The sequence below is a fragment of the Diabrotica undecimpunctata genome, chromosome 6 (genome assembly GCF_040954645.1).
Source record: "Diabrotica undecimpunctata isolate CICGRU chromosome 6, icDiaUnde3, whole genome shotgun sequence".
In the NCBI taxonomy this organism is placed as follows: domain Eukaryota; kingdom Metazoa; phylum Arthropoda; class Insecta; order Coleoptera; family Chrysomelidae; genus Diabrotica; species Diabrotica undecimpunctata.
Window position 1 is genome coordinate 142,309,335 of NC_092808.1, and position 18,488 is coordinate 142,327,822.

General features: G+C 38.1%; 1 protein-coding gene across 7 annotated transcripts in view; it reads right to left on the reverse strand.

Annotated features, from left to right (window-relative positions):
* Positions 1-2,323: 2,323 nt before the first annotated feature.
* LOC140443999 (ubiquinone biosynthesis monooxygenase COQ6, mitochondrial-like) overlaps positions 2,324-18,488 on the reverse strand; it is a 129,013-nt gene continuing 112,848 nt past the window's right edge. For 4 of the 7 annotated variants that reach the window (XR_011951294.1, XR_011951293.1, XR_011951295.1 and 1 more), the window contains 9 exons: positions 16,090-17,471; positions 13,995-15,058; positions 11,708-12,807; positions 6,764-10,515; positions 6,492-6,703; positions 6,061-6,431; positions 5,791-6,000; positions 2,889-5,725; positions 2,324-2,473 (listed from right to left, as the gene is read on the reverse strand). The gene's annotated coding sequence lies outside the window, so the exon portion shown is untranslated. The remainder of the gene's footprint in view (positions 2,474-2,888; positions 5,726-5,790; positions 6,001-6,060; positions 6,432-6,491; positions 6,704-6,763; positions 10,516-11,707; positions 12,808-13,994; positions 15,059-16,089; positions 17,472-18,488) is intronic. The other 3 variants (XR_011951296.1, XR_011951298.1, XR_011951297.1) reach the window with 3 other exon arrangements.

Genomic DNA, 18,488 nt, shown 5'->3' on the forward strand with positions numbered 1-18,488 from the left:
TAAGCTCAGTATTGAGAGAAAGTTGTCTTGGTATTACACTTCGTAACTTTCTTCCACTGAATCACTGTTCTCCACATTGATAATAATTTTATTTAGAACAGGAATGTTTTTAAGATATTCTTTTTCAATATTTTTTACGTGCTCTATTGCTTTCTTCCAGTTATCCTCAGAGATATTTTTAAATTCGAAATGTATTAGTTTCACGACAGTGTTATAACATTTTGGACTTACATTTTTTTGTCTCACATTATAATTTCAGTTGAGTCCATAACAACTCTAGTGGATTTAAAATGCAGTAATATGGTGGTAGTCTTAAAGTTGTATGTCCATTTTTACTTGCTGCATCATCAATAATATATTCCTTTACAAATAATTTTGTATTAAGTACCTCTACTAATTGGTCTTTAGTGTACCAATCTTCAAAATATAAATTTTGTGATAATAAAAAATCTTGCAATTCATCCTTTCTAGAGTATTTTATTCTGAATTTTTTAAGTTGTCTAGAATGATATGATGCATTATCTAAAACAATAACACTGTTGTCTGCTAAATTTGGTAATAAGTTATTTTTAAACCGCGATTCGAAAACTTCACCCGTAATATCTTGATGATACGTCAAGTGAACAACTGTCTTTAATGTCTTTTGCACTTATAGTAAGCCATCGGCTACCCAACCATCTTCCCCTCCACAATGTAAAATGCATATTCGTTTGCCCCTGGAAGCTGGTACATTAACTTTGCACTTTACATTGTCATTACTCCAACCTTTGCCAATTGTTTCGTTAGTGTCAAATCACGTTTCATCTAAATAATAAATTTTTCTTCCGCTATTTCTGTACTCGGTTATCTTTTCCAAATATTCATTACGCAATTTTATTAAACGGGCATTAAACTTTATATTATAGTATGTCGTTTATTGATTGTTTTATACTTAAAACCATTTGATAGTAAAATTTTTCTTAAAGTTGATTTACAGCAATTAATAATACTTTTAGATTTTAATTCAGCTAAAATTTGGTTAAGTGTGGGTATAATATTACCTGCAAACATATTATAAATGGTCTCTGAAATGGGACCTAAAAGCTCAATAGATCGATGTAGTCCAAAGTCACTCCTTTTTTGTCTATTTGTAATGCCCTCCTTTATAATTCGATGTACAGTAGCACATGAAACTTTTGTTGAAGCCGCAGTTTTTAAAACACTCTCGTGCCGTTTGAGTTCTTCACATAATCCATCAAACACATTTAACACAATTTCTTTAGCGTCTTTTGATAAATGTTTGTTTCTGGCTTTTTAATACTTCCTCTACTTGGTCCAGCAACATTTTCAGGATTATTTGATGGTAGAATTTCCTCATTTTCTTCAACAATTTCTACTTCATTATTCTCAATAATTTCTAATGCACTATTCTCCTATGGACGCCACATTTTTATTTACTTAATATTTTTCTGATAGCGAAATAGTCACTAATATGTATAACAATACCGAAAGCCACATCAGTCTTGTTATTGGTCGTTCAGAATTTCGTGGAAATTTAAAAACCTTGGTTTGCACAGCAGGGCTGTGACAAGAACCCGACAATCGAGTAAGAGGAGTCATAAACTCACAACTATTATTGATATATTTTGTTCGGTACCACTTGTACACCAATTGATCCATCTCTTTAAATTTCTCATTTATCTATAACCGGGCTGTAACTTTAAATAAAAATGAGATAATAACATTTTTGTTCAAAATTATCTCGACTACATGTTGTCTGAAACATTTTTTTTTATCGCGTACAGATTCTTGGTTAATAGATGTTTTGTTTTCTTCCTCTGCGGGGTTTTAGGGGGAACCCGGGAGTGACAAAGTTTGCATCTTTTTGGGGTACCAAATTTGACATTCTCATCAAAATTCAGTTGATTCGTTTAGAAGTAAAATCTCTCAAGGCTGCACAATGTATAGAATTCGTGTGCATTTCCTATCTAAAGCATAAAAAACCCTTTCAGAGCATATTAATCGTCTATAAAAATTACAATAAAAAAGATCTGTTTCCACAATTTTACCAAAAATTCAAGTGGTGTCCGTTTTTCGTTACGCGAGTATAGAAATGTTGCAATCAACACCGAGGAAAGAAGTGCTGGGTATCTCATTCTTTTGCGCAATGGTTTCAACAATATAAATAATTATTATTGTCCAGTTCTTCGAATTTGGCACATGAAAATGATTTATACAGCTATTTTTGTGATAAATATTCCAGTAAAGTTCCATTTTTTGTAGGTCTTATACTTTGCTGTTGCTCATACAGGTTTAGGTATAAAATTTAAATAAAAGAAATGACTAGTAATTAAGAATTTATTGTCAATAAAAATTACTTCATAAACTTTATTGTTTAACCAACTATTCAGTGTACAGTTATTATTCAGTCTTTCCAATTTCAAACTCTGCGTCTCGAGCTTTCCTGATTCAAAATTGTAATAGGAAAAATTGCCTAAAACAAAAACACAATATTTAATAACAAAATTTATAAATGGTCTGCGAGAGACTTATCAAGAGACAGATGGGTCAAACCGAAAAACAGAGGAAATAAAAAGATATAACACTTGTTACTATGGCCTACCAAAATGTCTCAAAATGATGATCTCAAAAAAACATGACAAAACAGTACAGGATGCAACAGATCACAATTATTGCACAACCGTAAGTCCATAGCCCGTTTGATAGACGTGCTAACGAAAGAAGCCGAGAGGTTAGCTGCTCCAACTTGAAAACCCAAGCATTTATATATACACAACCAAACTTTACAAAAAACGAAAGGATTATATTAGTCATTGGAATTATCACCCATGCTGGGTGAAAAGTAGGTACAGAATATATTTTACAAAAGACTAAAAAATATAACTTACCTTTTTTCTTTCCCTGTTCCAAAAGTCGTGGGAAATATTTCGTCAATTCTTCTATGTTCTCGTATTTATTGCATGTGATCCACATTTATAGACCTCGAAACGCTAGAACAGTTTTATATAAATTTTAAATTTTGGCAAAAGCTTAAAGGACCATTTGGGCTGAAACTGAAAAGTTTACTCGCTGTCCTACTTTACGAAAGTCATACTTTTGATGTATCAGTGCTTTTACTATTGTACGTTTCTCTATTAAGGATCAATTAAGTTCATTTCTTTTGTAGGAATGAATCGCCATTGTCGAATTGTCGCCATTTTTTTTTTGATAGTTTTGTTCAATTTTGTAAGTTTTTTTTTACTGCCAACATTTCATCTAAACATAGCATTGCAACATCTTATCTATACACACATTAACACACTCATTTCATAGCTCCCAAAGTAGACAATCACTCGCCTCGTTTAGATTCTACACCACTCTCAGATTACAAACTGGCTGCTAAGACCCCCAATCATTAACAATTGCTTACATTTGGACAGATCTATTTCTTTTGTATCACGCAATCTTAGATTCACTCGATGGTCTCATCAAAATCGCCATACATACCCAATTTTATGGACAACATAATACAAATTCATTGTCATCACTTATTCCACTTCCATAATTTTCATTCGTCCTTACTGTTCTCAATAAAATCATTCACAACATACTATAATGTTGGCGTACCTTTCAAATTATTTTCATTTCAAAATCTCCATTCACATTTTTTAAATTTTAGGTAATTAGATGAAACGTACTTGTTGGATTTCAATTCCTATTTAAGTTCTGTTTTCGTCCATTTTCGTTGAATGGATGAAATTCTTCAGAATCATCTCAAATTTCGATTAGCATTTGTCAACTTTTATAGCCCTTATTGTCTTAGATGTGCCTGAACTAAGTATCTTGCTTATGATATTGATTTATCTCCTGTTAAAATCTTTCTTATTTCTCTTGTAATCATACAAATCTCTCTGAAGCATCATTCTCACAAAAACACTCGCAAAACCGTTGTTGATAGAAATAGTAGCCTGGAAACGATGACTAAAATGGCAAACTCCTATATCTGCAACCAGTCTTCCTCCTGGAACCACAAACGCCTCGTACCTCTTGAACCGGAACCTCGTAGAACCTGAGCCGCATCCGCCTCCTACCCATGAAACCGCAGACTTCCTCCTGGAATTCAACCGCCTCGTACATCTGGAACCGCATTCCTCCCGGACTTCTGGCACAGCACTCTTCCTTGTACCGCAATCACCCACTTCTAGAACCGCAAACAGCTCGTATCCCTAGAACAGCGCTCATCCTCCTTGAACCGCAAGCGCCTGGAACCTCTCTTCCCTCTGGAACAGTAGTCTTCCTCCTGGAACCGTAGTCTTCCACCTGGAACCGCAGTCTTCCCCCTGGAACAGCAAACGCATCTCTTTCCCCTGGAACAGCACACGGGTCGTAGACCTGGAACAGCACACGGGTCGTAGACCTGGAACAGCACTCTCCATCCTGGAATGACAAGCAAGCAACTCCTACCCCTAGAATCGCGAATACCTCGTACACATCAAGCAGCAACCACCTCCTACCTCTGGAACAGCACTCTTCCCCCGAAACCGCATCCTCAAACCTAAATTCTGCGGGGTGCTTTCTTCATAGAACGATATTTTCCCTCTGCAAAGGTCACCCTCTTCCTCCTGAATGCAACAATATGTTCGAAAGTTGAAATAAATATCTTCCTACTGGAACCGGCCTCTTCTGCATGGAACAGTGGAAATAAATTCCTTATTAAAATAATTTATCCTCCTGGACCTCGTCACTGGTATCCTGGCAGTTTTATTCTTGAAAACCAAATCTTTCTTGAACTTCTTCATATTTTTCTTCTTCCTGGAACCATGTTAATCTTGACGTTCTTCCTGGAACAATCTTTTGGGAAACCCAATTCTCCTTCAAAGTGTTCTTCTGGAATCTTCTGTTCTTCTTGCTCTTCTTCCTGGAACCAACTTCATATTGATCTTCCTGGCAACATCTTCATCTTGATCTTCCCGGAACCATCTTTATCTTGACCTTCCTGGTCTGTTCATCGTGTTCTTCTTCCTTGATCCCTCTTCATCTCTCTTCTTACTGGAACCTTCATCTTGATCTTCCTGGAATCCTCTTCATCTTGCTCTTCTTCCTGGAACCATCTTGACCTCGCCGTTCTTCCTGGAACCATCTTGATCTCGCCGTTCTTCCTGGAACCATCTTGATCTCGCCGTTCTTCCTGGAACCATCTTGATCTCGCCGTTCTTCCTGAAACAATCTTCTTGGAAACCCAATCTTCCTAACTGTTCTCTTCATGAAATACTACTCTTCAATAAAACCCTCTTCATCTTCCTCTTCTTCTTGAAACCCTCTTGATCTTGCCGTGCTTCCTGGAACAGTCTTCTTGGAAACCCTATCTTCCTTGAAATTGTTCTCTTCCTGGTATCCTCTTCATCGTGCTCTTCTTCCCGGATTCCATTCGCTGTAATAATAGCATCTTGCTGTAATAATATTGGAATCTCTTCCTGAAAAATGTCTTCTTTTTGGAATCTTGATCTAATATCTTCCAAATACTTTTCTCCACTTGGAACCAACCTTTCTCCTGGAACCATACAAAGTTGTAATAAACATCTTCCTACTGGAACCGGCCTCTTCTGCGTAGAAGTCTTGAAATCAGATTAGTGGTTGATTGTTGTTCCATGCTCGCATCTAATCCATATTAATATTGGGTTCATTATATTAGTGTGCGGAGCTTCATACTTCAAATGATCTGCTTAGATTGACTATTGGGAGTAATCTACAATAAAAAATATGAACTACATTAATAAATTGATACATGTTTACTGGCCAGTTAATAAATACCTGGTTGTTGTTTTGTAGGCTTTGATTTTTATGGTTCAATTCTTCTGGTTTCATGACAATTTTCGATCGTTGGATATCATGTTGGCTACCATATTCGCTATCTAAATAATAATATAGTCGATTTTCCTTTTGATTTTTCAGCCATGTTGTTCCAACAGGACCACGGATTCACCGAAATTCCTTTGTCCATCACCTCGTATTTAAATATATCTGAGTAGATAAAATATTTATATTAGTTGTTGATTAGTTTCAATAATAGGATTCATTTACCATTAAAAAATTACTGGATCATAGAGAAGAGCACCTGAGCTGATCAGTGGAGGACGTCAAAAACCAATCTCCTGGAACCGCTGTCGCAAATCTCCTGCCGCTGTCGCAAATCTCCTGCCGCTGTTGAAAATCTCCTGGAACCGCCGTCGAAAATCTCCTGGGAACGCCGTCGAATATCTCCGGAACCGCTGTCGAAAATTATCTGTAACCGCTGTCGAAAATCACCTGGAACCGCTGACAAATCTCCTGGAAGCCCCGTCGAAAATCTCTTGGAACCACTGTCGAAAAACGCCTGGAACCGCTATCCCGCCGTCGAAAAAACCACGGATTCACCGAAATTCCTTTGTCCGTCATCTCATATTTAAATATATCTGAGTTGATAAAATATTTATATTAGTTGTTAATTAGTTTCAATAATAGGATTAACTTACCATTATAAAATTACTGGATCATGGAGAAGAGCACCTGAGCTGATCAGTGGAGGACGTCAGAAACCAATTCTCCTGGAACCGCTGTCGGAAATCTCCTGCCGCTGTCGAAAATCTGCCGCTGACGAAAATCTCCTGGAAGCGCCGACAAAAATCTCCTGGAACCCACGGATTCACCGAAATTCCTTTGTCCGTCACCTCATATTTAAATATATCTGAGTTGATAAAATATTTATATTAGTTGTTAATTAGTTTCAATAATAGGATTAACTTACCATTATAAAATTACTGGATCATGGAGAAGAGCACCTGAGCTGATCAGTGGAGGACGTCAGAAACCAATCTCCTGGAACCGCTGTCGGAAATCTCCTGCCGCTGTCGAAAATCTCCTGGAACTGCTGACGAAAATCTCCTGAAACCGCCGACAAAAATCTCCTGGAACCGCCGACAAAAATCTCCTGGAACCGCCTTCGAAAATCTCCTGGAACCGCCGTCGAAAATCTCCCTGGAACCGCTGTCAAAAATCTCCCTAGAATCGCCGTCGGAAATCTGGAACCGACGTCAAAAATCTCCCTGGAACCGCCGTCAAAAATCTCCCTAGAACCGCCGCCAAAAATCTCCCTAGAATCGCCGTCGGAAATCTGGAACCGCTGTCGAAAATCTCCCGGAACCGCTATCGAAAATCTCCTGGAACCGCTGTCGAAAATCTCCTGGGATGACTGACAAAAATCTTCTGGGATGACTGTCGAAATCCACTGGAAATATTAACTAGGACCACCGTCAAGCACCTGGGATCACCGTAGAAGACTAGGAAAACAGTAGAAGACCAACTGGGAGTCAAAGAACTTGGACTGCCGTTATATGAAATGGGCCACAGTCGGAAAGCACCTTGGACCAGCGTCGAAGAGCACCTTGGGCCAGCTTTGAGGAGCACTTTGGATCAGCGTCGAAGAGTATCTCTGACCACCACCGAAGAGCATCTCAGATCACCGCCGAGGACCATCTCACATAACCGTTGTACGGTGATAAGGAAACAAACGAAGACCACTTACGACCTCATCTTCGTTGAAGATTAACTTTCATTATCAAGAAGGACCTAGACAAGAAGTCGATATTGCGCCAGCATTGCGTGACATCCAGCAGATCAGAGTGTGGCGTTGGCACCACCAGCGTATGACATCGGGACCAGTAGCGTGTGGCATCGGGATCAGTAGCTTGTGGCATCGGGACCAGTAGCGTATGGCATCAGGATCAGTAGCAGGTGGCATCGGGAGATCCTTGTAATGTTGAGGATATCTATATCAGGGACTACGAAGTCAGCACTAAACGGCTAGCGTGGAGAACTGGAGCCAAGACAAAATTACATTAGGGACCACAGCGAAGAATACTAGAAATGTACATCAGGGATGTAGGCGAAGAACATCGGGGACGTAGGCGAAGATTATCAGGGATGTAAGTGAAGAATATCAGGGATGTAAGTGAAGAACATCAGGGATGTACGTGAGGAACATTCTAGCACCACCATAACCAGTAACCAGCACCGTTGACATCGCGACAATTTTCTTACATGAATATAACCATCGTGATCGTCGTTCAAAACCATGGTAAACGTCGTCAAAACCATGGGAAGCGTCGTCAAAACCATGGGAAGCGTCGTCAAAACCATGGGAAACGTCGTCAAAACCATGGGAAGCGTCGTCAAAACCATGGGAAGCGTCGTCAAAACCATGGGAAGCGTCGTAAAAACCATCGTGACTATTTTTTAAAACCAGCTAGGCCGTGCTCCAAGATAATCGGGACCATTCTCCAAAACCATCGGGGCCATAGTCGAAGAACTTCGATGCAATCGTCAAGAGTCTCGGTCGAAAATTTTCGAAATCTTGGTAGAAGGGCTTGTAACCATCGTCAAAGGGGTTCGGTGTGATCTACCACCTAACAGCACCAATTCCCGAAAAGACCATCAAGAACTATCTCCAAAGACCATCAAGGAAGATGCGAAAGGAATCTGGAATTATCGAACAACATCGGGAACCACCTCTAAATCCAGGAGCATCGGCGACCATGACTGAAGAACAGAAATTCAGGGGCATCGGCAACCATCGCTGAACATCCAAGAGCATCAGGACCAGCGTTGAAGAACATTGAAAATCATTATATCAAATACATTGGGGTGATCATTGAAGTGTATTAGGAACGACCATCCAAAAGCATCTGGAACCACCTTAATCTTACAAGAGCATCACAGGACAACCATCCCAGAACACCTCGGAAACCATTGTTATGAGCATCTGGGCGATTTTCTAATAAAATAGCAGGGACCAAAAGCCTTGGAGCTATCGATATCATCACCGTAGGGCAGCTATTGTCGAATAATATTGAACTCATCATCGAAGGACATCGCAGCCATTGTCGAAAAGGGGCATCGGGACCATCATCGAAAAGGGCATCGGGACCATCGTCGAAAAAGGCATCGGAACCATCGTATACATCGTAGAAAAAGGGCATCGAGACCATTGACCAAAAAGTGCATCGGAATCATCGTCAAAAAGTGCATCGGGATCATCGTCGGAAAGTGCATCGCGATCATCGTCGAATAGACCATAGACCCACCGTCGAAACGGACATCAAAGGGCATCGGGATCATCGTCGAAACGGACATCAAAGGCTTATCGGACCCATCGTCGAAAAGGGCATCGGACCCATCGTCGAAAAGGGCATAGGACCCATTGTCGAAAAGGGCATCGGACACATCGTCGAAAAGGGCATCGGACCCATCGTCGAAAAGGGCATCGGACCCATCGTCGAAAAGGGCATAGGACCCATCGTCGAAAAGGGCATCACCCATCTTCGAAAATGACATCGGATCCATCGTCGAAAGGGCATCGGGACGATCGTTGAAAAGGGTATCGGGACCATCGTCGAAAATGGCCTAGTGGCCATTGTCGTAAAGGAGCATCAATACCATTGTCGAAAATAGCATGGGGCTATCGTCGAAAAGAACATCAGGCAATAGTAGAACATTAGGGGCCATCTTAGAAATGGGCATCGGGGCCATCGTAGGAATGGGCATCGGGGGCATCGTAGGAATGGGCATCAGGGCCATCGTAGGAATGGGAATCAGGGCCTTCGTAGGAATGGGCATCGGGGCCATCGTAGGAATGGGCATCGGGGCCATCGTAGGAATGGGCATCGGGGCCATTGTAGGAATGGGCATCGGGGCCATCGTAGGAATGGGCATCGGGGCCATCGTAGGAATGGGCATCGGGGCCATCGTAGGAATGGGCATCGGGGCCATCGTAGGAATGAGCATCGGGGCCATCATAGAAATGGACATTGGGACCATCGTAGGCAACGGAACCACCGTGCCAAAAATCATCAGTGTTGGGCAAAATCATTGAGAGCTGTCCAAAACCATCAGGAACGCCTTCTAAAACCATCGGGAACGTGGTCCAAAACCAGCGGGAACGTCGACCGAAAAGATCGGGAACGTCGTCCAAACCATAGGGACCGTCGCGGAAAACCATCAGGAATGTCGTCCAAAACCATAGGGACCGTCGTCTAAAACCACAGAGGAACCGACGCTCAAAACCATAGAGATTGTAGCCTAAAACCATAGGGACTCTCGCCCAAACATATAGGGAAGTCTTCAAAAATCATCGGGAACGTCGTCCAAAACCATCGGGAACGTCGTCCAAAACCATAGGGACCGTCGTCCAAAAACCATCGGGAAATTCATCCAAAACCATAGGGACCGTGGTCCAAAGCCATAGGAACCGTCGTCCAAAGCCATAGACGAACCGTCGCCCAAAGCCATAGACGAACCGTCGCCCAAAGCCATGAAGGAACCGTTGTCCAAAACAACAGAAACCGTCGTCCAAAACAACCTCCAACAACCGTCGACCAACCCATCGGGAACTTCTTCCAAAACCACAGGAACCATCATCCAAAACCATAGGGACTGTCGTCCAAAACCATAGGGACTGTCGTCAAAAACCACAGGGACTGTCGTCCAAAACCATCGGGTCCACTGGAAAAATTAAAACATATTTTGTTAAAATGTGTAACCCACCCAATAAGTTTATTATGCCATGATATATTTTCTTTTCTTTTATTTCTATGAAATTGCTCCTTTTGGTTGTAAAGTAGATTGAATATATTAATTTAAACTTTGAATTTAAACATAATTTGACTGTTAATATAAATATCAGTAAATCAGAATTAAAAAATATGATCTAAAAAGTATTTGAAAACAATTTTGAGTAGGTTAAGCACTAACTGTGTTCCTGTTCATCTTCCACTGATTATTGTAGAATTGTTGATTATTGCCATTTTTACATACAAGTACAATTTTCACTTTCTCCCTTTTTCTATGTAAAATTTTTAAGTAAGGTTTACCGGTACATGAATTCTTTTACAGATAAGCATGAAATTTTTTTTCTAACACTTGAAACGGCAAAAAATTTCAAATAATATATCTAAAAAATATTATCAAAAGTGCACAATTCTTCATTTTTCTTTTTTTCGTTTTTTTTTTCTTTTCAATTGAATGGAAATTTTAAATTGAAGTATTCTTATTTCACGTGCATATAAGTTAATTATACTTGAACCAAACTTCCGATCATTTAACATAACTAGCTTTAATTAAAAAAAAAAATAAAAATTTTAAATGTTCTGTAAATTTTAATATCCCTTTTAATGTTTTCCATCCTATCCTTTTCATTTTTCTTAAAGGTCTACATCTAAATGATTAGTACACAAAATATTTAAAAAAAAAAATCAAAACAATTATCCTTAAGTGCAAATCGTTAGCAATATGCAGTAAACTAAACTATTAAATAAATCTACGTTTACACAAGTTAAATTTCAGTTTTCTTGTAGCTATCATCTGATCATCTTCAATTCTGCAACTTATCTTCGCATTCTAAGTCTAAAAAATATTTTTTCATCCGATCCCTAAGATATGAAATAAAACAATACAATTTGGAGGTTTTTAAATTGGCTTTAGAAAATTTTGACTGAATTTGAATGATTTAAGAGCTGAAAACTTAGCAAATATTATAAAATTTGAACTTCTCGATGCAGTATTGGTTTTTCTTTATTTTCTTGATTAATCTTTCTAAGCCACGCATGACCACGATTTGAAGTAAAAAGACTTGTCATTGAAATTGTGAGAAATAACACTTCATGCTAAACGAACATAATTGAAAAAGACCACTTACGTTTTTGAATATTTTAAATAGAAGCTGCAGCTTTCACATGTTTCTCTACTTTTTGAAGGCTCTCTACATTTGGTGTCCCTTTCTCATGAATACTATTTTTTCATTAGGGGCATCGGACCGTAATGGACCTAAAACCACAGAAACCATCGCCCAAAACCATAGGCTGTTGTCCAAAACAATCGGGAACCTGGTCCAAAACCATCGGGAACGTCGACCAAAAAGATCGAGAACGTCGTCCAAAACCATCGGGAACGTCGCCCAAAACCATCGGGAGCGTCTTCCAAAAAGATCAAGAACGTCGTCCAAAACCATCGGAAACGTCGTCCAAAACCATCGGGAACGTCGTCCAAAACCATCGGGAACGTCTTCCAAAAACATGGGGAAAGTCGTCCAAAACCATAGGGACAGTCGTCCAAAAACCATCTAGAAATTCATCCAAAACCATAAGGACCGTCGTCCAAAGCCATAGGAACCGTCGTCCAAAGCCATAGAGGAACCGTCGCCCAAAGCCATGAAGGAACCGTTGTCTAAAACAACAGAAACCGTCGTCCAAAACAACAGGAACCGTCGCCCAAAGTAACAGGAACCGTTGACCAACACCATCGGGAACTTCTTCCAAAACCACAGGAACCATCATCCAAAACCATAGGAACCGTCGTCCAAAACCATAGGGACCATCGTCAAAAACCACAGGGACTATCGTCAAAAACCACAGGGACTATCGTCAAAAACCACAGGGACTGTCGTCAAAAACCACAGGGACTGTCGTCAAAAACCATCGGGTCCATAACCATCGGGACCACTGTCCAAAATCATGGGGACTGTCGTGTCCAAAACAATCGGAATTGTGTTCCAAAACCATCGGGTCCATTTTGCATAATCAGCAGGACCATGCTCCAAAATCATCAGAACAATTCTCCAAAACCATTTTAAGCATCCTTCTATAGAATTATGACCATTGTCTAATAGCAGCAATCGGGCTGAGAGGCAATCGTCAAGAACATCGGTCTAAAAGCTTTGAATCCTTGGTCAAAGAGCTCCTGGCCATCTTCGAAGATATTCGACATGACTGATACTATTTATTTTAACGAAAACCATATCTGGAAAAATTAAAACATATTTTGCTAAAATGTGTAACCCACCCAATAAGTTTATTATGCCATGATATATTTTCTTTTCTTTTATTTCTATGAAATTGCTCCTTTTGGTTGTAAAGTAGATTGAATATATTAATTTAAACTTTAAAATTAAACATAATTTGACTGTTAACATAAAAATCAGTAAATCAGAATTAAAAAATATGATCTAAAACGTATTAGAAAACAATTTTGAGTAGGTTAAGCACTAACTGTGTTCCTGTTCATCTTCCACTGATTATTATAGAATTGTTGATTATTGACATTTTTACATACAAGTACAATTTTCACTTTCTCCCTCTTTCTGTGTAAAATTTTTAAGTAAGGTTTACCGGGACATGAATTATTTTACAGATAAGCATGACATTTTTTTCTAACACTTGATCCGGCAAAAAATTTCAAATCATATATCTGAAAAATATTATCAAAAGTGCACAATTCTTTATTTTTCTTTTTTTCGTTTTTTTTTCTTTTCAATTCAATGGAAATTTTAAATTGAAGTATTCTTATTGCACGTGCATATAAGTTAATTATACTTGAACCAAACTTCCGATCCTTTAACATAACTAGCTTTAATTAAAAAAAAAATAAAAATTTTAAATGTTCTGTAAATTTTAATATCCCTTTTAATGTTTTCCATCCTATCCTTTTCATTTTTCTTAAAGGTCTACATCTAAATGATTAGTCCACAAAATATTTAAAAAAAAATCAAAACAATTATCCTTAAGTGCAAATCGTTAGCAATATGCAGTAAACTAAACTATTAAATAAATCTACTTTTACACAAGTTAAATTTCAGTTTTCTTGTAGCTATCATCTGATCATCTTTAATTCTGCAACTTATCTTCGCATTCTAACTCTAAAAAATATTTTTTCATCCGATCCCTAAGATATGAAATAAAACAATACAATTTGGAAGTTTTTAAATTGGCTTTAGAAAATTTTGACTGAATTTGAATGATTTAAGAGCTGAAAACTTAGCAAATATTATAAAATTTGAACTTCTCGATGCAGTATTGGTTTTTCTTTATTTACTTGATTAATCTTTCTAAGCCACGCATGATCACGATTTGAAGTAAAAAGACTTGTCATTGAAATTGTGAGAAATAACACTTCATGCTAAACTAACATAATTGAAAAAGACCACTTACGTTTTTGAATATTTTAAATAGAAGCTGCAGCTTTCACATGTTTCTCTACTTTTTGAAGGCTCTCTACATTTGGTGTCCCTTTCTCATGAATACTATTTTTTCATTAGGGGCATCGGACCGTAATGGACCTAAAACCACAGAAACCGTCGCCCAAAACCATAGGCTGTCGTCCAAAACAATCGGGAACGTGGTCCAAAACCATCGGGAACGTCGACCAAAAAGATCGAGGACGTCGTCCAAAACCATCGGGAACGTCGTCCAAAACCATCGGGAACGTCGTCCAAAACCATCGGGAACGTCGTCCAAAACCATCGGGAACGTCGTCCAAAACCATCGGGAACGTCTTCCAAAAACATGGGGAACGTCGTCCAAAACCATAGGGGACCGTCGTCCAAAAACCATCGGGAAATTCATCCAAAACCATAGGGACCGTCGTCCAAAGCCATAGGAACCGTCGTCCAAAGCCATAGAGGAACCGTCGCCCAAAGCCATGAAGGAACCGTTGTCTAAAACAACAGAAACCGTCGTCCAAAACAACAGGAACCGTCGCCCAAAGCCACAGGAACCGTCGACCAACACCATCGGGAACTTCTTCCAAAACCACAGGAACCATCATCCAAAACCATAGGGACCGTCGTCCAAAACCATAGGGACCATCGTCGAAAACCACAGGGACTATCGTCAAAAACCAGAGGGACTATCGTCAAAAACCAGAGGGACTGTCGTCAAAAACCATCGGATCCATTGTCCATAACCATCGCGACCACTGTCCAAAATCATGGGGACTGTCGTGTCCAAAACAATCGGAATTGTGTTCCAAAACCATCGGGTCCATTTTGCATAATCAGCAGGACCATGCTCCAAAATCATCAGAACAATTCTCCAAAACCATTGGAAGCATCCTTCTATAGAATTATGACCATTGTCTAATAGCAGCAATCGGGCTGAGAGGCAATCGTCAAGAACCTCGGTCTAAAAGCTTTGAATCCTTGGTTGAAGAGTTCCTGGCCATCTTCGAAGATATTCGACATGAGTGATACTATTTATTTTAACGAAAACCATATCTGGAAAAATTAAAACATATTTTGCTAAAATGTGTAACCCACCCAATAAGTTTATTATGCCATGATATATTTTCTTTTCTTTTATTTCTATGAAATTGCTCCTTTTGGTTGTAAAGTAGATTGAATATATTAATTTAAACTTTGAAATTAAACATAATTTGACTGTTAACATAAAAATCAGTAAATCAGAATTTTACCGGGACATGAATTCTTTTACAGATAAGCATGACATTTTTTTGTAACACTTCACCCGACAAAAAATTTCAAATTAGATATCTGAAAAATATTATCAAAATTGCACAATTCTTCATTTCTTTTTTTTCGTTTTTTTCTATTCAATTGAATGGAAATTTTAAATTGAAGCATGCTTATTTCACGTGCATATAAGTGAATTATACTTGTACCAAACTTTCCGGTCATTTAACATAACTAGCTTTAATTAAAAAAAAATAATAATAATTTTAAATGTTCTGTAAATTTTAATATCCCTTTTAATGTTTTCCATCCTATCCTTTTCATTTTTCTTAAAGGTCTACATCTAAATGATTAGTACACAAAATATTTAAAAAAAAAATCAAAACAATTATCCTTAAGTGCAAATCGTTAGCAATATGCAGTAAACTAAACTATTAAATAAATCTACGTTTACACAAGTTAAACTTAAGTTTTCTTGTAGCTATCATCTGATCATCTTCAATTCTGCAACTTATCTTCGCATTCTAAGTCTAAAAAAATTTTTTTCATCCTATCCCTAAGATATGAAATAAAACAACTACAATTTGGAAGTTTTTAAATTGGCTTTAGAAAATGTTGACTGAATTTGAATGATTTAAGAGCTGAAAACTTAGAACATATTATAAAATTTGAACTTCTCGATGAAGTATTGGTTTTTCTTTATTTTCTTGATAAATCTAAAGATTAATCTTTCTAAGTCACGCATGATACGATTTGAAGTAAAAAGACTTCTGTCATTCAAATTGTGAGAAATAACACTTCATGCTAAACTAACAGAATTGTAAAAGACCACTTACGTTTTTGAATATTTCAAATAGAAGCTGCAGCTTTCACAGGCTTCTCTACTTTTTGAAGGCTCTCTTCTCTACATTTGGTGTCCCTTTCTCATGAATACTATTTTTTCATTAGGGGCATCGGACCGTAATGGACCTAAAACCACAGGAACCATCGCCCAAAACCATGGGGACTGTCGTCCAAAACAATCGGGAACGTGGTCCAAAACCATCGGGAACGTCGACCAAAACCATCGTGAACGTCGTCCAAAACCATCGTGAACGTCGTCCAAAACCATCGGGAACGTCTTCCAAAACCATCGGGAACGTCGTCCAAAACCATAGGGACCGTCGTCCAAAACCATAGGGACCGTCGTCCAAAACCATAGGGACCGTCGTCCAAAACCATAGGGACCGTCGTCCAAAACCATAGGGACCGTCGTGCAAAGCCATAAAGGAACCGTCGTCCAAAACAACGGGAACCGTCGCCCAAAGCCATAGAGGAACCGTCGCCCAAAGCCATAGAGGAACCGTCGTCCAAAACAGGAACCGTCGCCCAAAACCATAGGGACTGTCGATAAGGATCGTCGCCGAAAACCATAGAGGAACAGTCGTTCAAACCAACAGGAAACTTCGCCCAAAACCATAGGGACTGTCGATAGGGATCGTCGCCCATAACCATCGGGAACGTCTTCCAAAACCACAGGTGCCCTCGCCCAAAACAAGGTATCGTTGCCTAAAACCAGGGACCGTCGTCCAAAAACACAGGGACTGTCGTCAAAAACCATCGAGATCTTTGTCCAAAACCATCGGAACCTTCGTCCAAAACTATCGGTACCATTGTCCATAACCATCGGGACCGCTGTCCAAAATCATGGGAACTGCCGTGTCGAAACAATCTGAATTGTAGTCAAAAACCATTGGACCCAATTTGCAAAATCAGCAGGACCATGCTCCATGATCATCGGAACCATTCTCCAAAACCATTGGAAGCATCCTATAGAATTATGACCATTGTCTAATATCAGGAATCGGGCTGAGAGACAATCGTAAAGAACGTTGGTCTAAAAGTTTGAAACCTTGGTCGAAGAGCTCCTGGCCATCGTCGAAGATATTTGGTGCTGTATTGACGAAAAAATAACACAACAATCGGAAAGTACTTATCTTATATCCTGTAATTTGATGTTCCTAATTCATCATTCTTAAATTTTATTTCTTTTTGCTCCAATAAATTCTTATAATTTTCAGCATTTAATGAAACCAATGTAAGACCATGTTAATAGTAATTTAAAGTAATTTTATTCTTTTAACATATGGTGCCATAGATTTTCTGCTGCTTGATCATTCTTCATCATTTTAATTCTTCTTGAGACTGCTGATACTATTTATTTTAACGAAAACCATATCTGGAAAAATTAAAACACATTTTGCTACCCACCCAATAAGTTATTAGTTATGAGTAGGTTAAGCACTAACTGTGTTCCTGTTCATCTTCCACTGATTATTGTAGAATTTTTGATTATTGCCATTTTTACATACAAGTACAATTTTCACTTTCTCCCTCTTTCTATGTAAAATTTTTAAGTTAGGTTTACCTTGACATAATTCTTTTACAGATAATCATGACATTTTTTTTCTAACACTTGACCCGACAAAAAATTTCAAATTAGATATCTGAAAAATATTATCCAAATTGCACAATAATTCTTCATGTTTCTTTTTTTTCGTTTTTTTCTTTTCAATTGAATGGAAATTTTAAATTGAAGCATTCTTATTTCACGTGAATATAAAATTTTTAAGTAAGGTTTACCGGGACATGAATTCTTTTACAGATAACCATGACATTTTTTTTTTCTAACACTTGACCCGACAAAAAATTTCAAATTAGATATCTGAAAAATATCAAAATTGCACAATTCTTCATTTTTCTTTTTTGCGTTTTTTTCTTTTCAATTGAATGGAAATTTTAAATTGAAACATTCTTATTTCACGTGAATAAAGTGAATTATACTTGTACTAAACTTTCCGGTCATTTAACATAACTAGCTTTAATTAAAAAAAAATAAATAATTTTAAATGTTCTGTTAATTTTAATATCCCTTTTAATGGTTTTCATCCCATCCTTTTCAGTTTTCTTAAAGGTCTTCATCTAAATGATTAGTACACAATATATTTAAAAAAAAATCAAAACTTAAATTTCAGTTTTTCGGTAGCTACCATTTGATCATCTTCCATTCTGCAACTTATCTTCGCATTCTAAGTCTAAAAAATATTTTTTCATCCGATCCCTAAGATATGAAATAAAACAATACAATTTGGAAGTTTTTAAATTGGCTTTAGAAAATTTTGACTGAATTTGAATGATTTAAGAGCTGAAAACTTAGCAAATATTATAAAATTTGAACTTCTCGATGCAGTATTGG